General features: G+C 42.1%; 1 non-coding gene across 1 annotated transcript; it reads left to right on the forward strand.

Annotated features, from left to right (window-relative positions):
• Positions 1 to 307: 307 nt before the first annotated feature.
• Positions 308 to 414, forward strand: LOC141650263 (small nucleolar RNA R71). Its single transcript, XR_012546306.1, has one exon. It is a non-coding gene; the product is annotated as a small nucleolar RNA R71 (small nucleolar RNA).
• Positions 415 to 1,242: the final 828 nt, after the last annotated feature.

Below are 1,242 nucleotides of genomic sequence, written 5' to 3' on the forward strand. Positions count from 1 at the left end.
CTCTTGTTGTTGACTCATAGCATGAACTCTCTCTCTATTACCCAATGATTGGGTAGTCTTCATCTCAGCAAGTTAGGCATTAATAGCCTCTAATTGTGCCGCAAGAGAACTATCTCCACCAGTTCCTCGCGTGCTTCCTCTAGGATTTCCATACTTAGCAGTATGGGTGGCAATCTGATCAATTAACTTCCACGCGGTAGCATCATTGGTGTTGTTCTGAAACCTCCCATTAGCTGAGGAATCCAAGAAGGCACGATGGTCTTCATACAACCCGTTATAAAACTGGTTGCAAAGAAACCACTTTGGGAAACCATGATGGGGAACTGATCGGACCAAACGTTTGAAGCGAATCCAAGCTTCATTTAAATCTTCAGTAGCTCCTTGTTTGAAACTAGTAATTTGAGTTCTCAGCGCATTCGTCTTCTGAGATGGGAAGTACCTCTTATAGAAAGCAAGAGCTAAAGTATTCCAGTCAGTAATGCCTTCACCCTCCATGTCTAAATCTCTCAACCATTCTGCAGCTCCATCTTTCAGAGAGAATGGAAAAAGAACCTGTTTTATCTGATCTTGTGTCACTCCAGCTGTTAAAGGGATAGAACAGCAATAAGTGATAAATTTCTTCATATGTGTCGCAGGATCCTCAGCAGTTGTCCCTCCAAATAAATTTCTTTCCACCAAGTTTATGTAAGATGGACGGATTTCAAAAGTTCCATTAGCAGTAGTGGGCAGCTTGAATCCTTGTGGGATGGAGGCCAAGGTAGGCTCAGAGTGGCTGGCTAGAGTAGGCATGGTGGTAATCTCAGGAATGGGAATTTCGACTGGAATTTCAAGTTCGGGAATTTCGTCCTCTTCGTAGGACAGATCGGCCGAAACTATTGAATGCTCCGTCTCGAAGTCAAGTATACTCAAGTCTTCTACTTGACTCACTTCTTCCTGAAACTTTAGTCTGTAGCAAAAAGTCTTTTCTGGTTCGGGATCAAAAGGTATAATCAATGACCTGTTAGACCTGGGCATACACGAAACTAAAAAGAAAAGTGTGAGAACGGTCTCAAGGAACTAGGTTCCTTGAGACAAAAAGACAAAATAAACAAAAAAACAAACAGAAAATTGTTGCCTCCCCGGCAACGGCGCCAAATTTGATATGGCTAAAGTCGTATCACCAATATCAAAATAAATCTATCTCAGTTACTAACAAAATAGCTAGCGGTAAGACAGGTATCGAATCCACAGGTAGGCGGTAAT

The sequence above is a fragment of the Silene latifolia genome, chromosome 3 (assembly GCF_048544455.1).
Source record: "Silene latifolia isolate original U9 population chromosome 3, ASM4854445v1, whole genome shotgun sequence".
NCBI lineage: Eukaryota > Viridiplantae > Streptophyta > Magnoliopsida > Caryophyllales > Caryophyllaceae > Silene > Silene latifolia.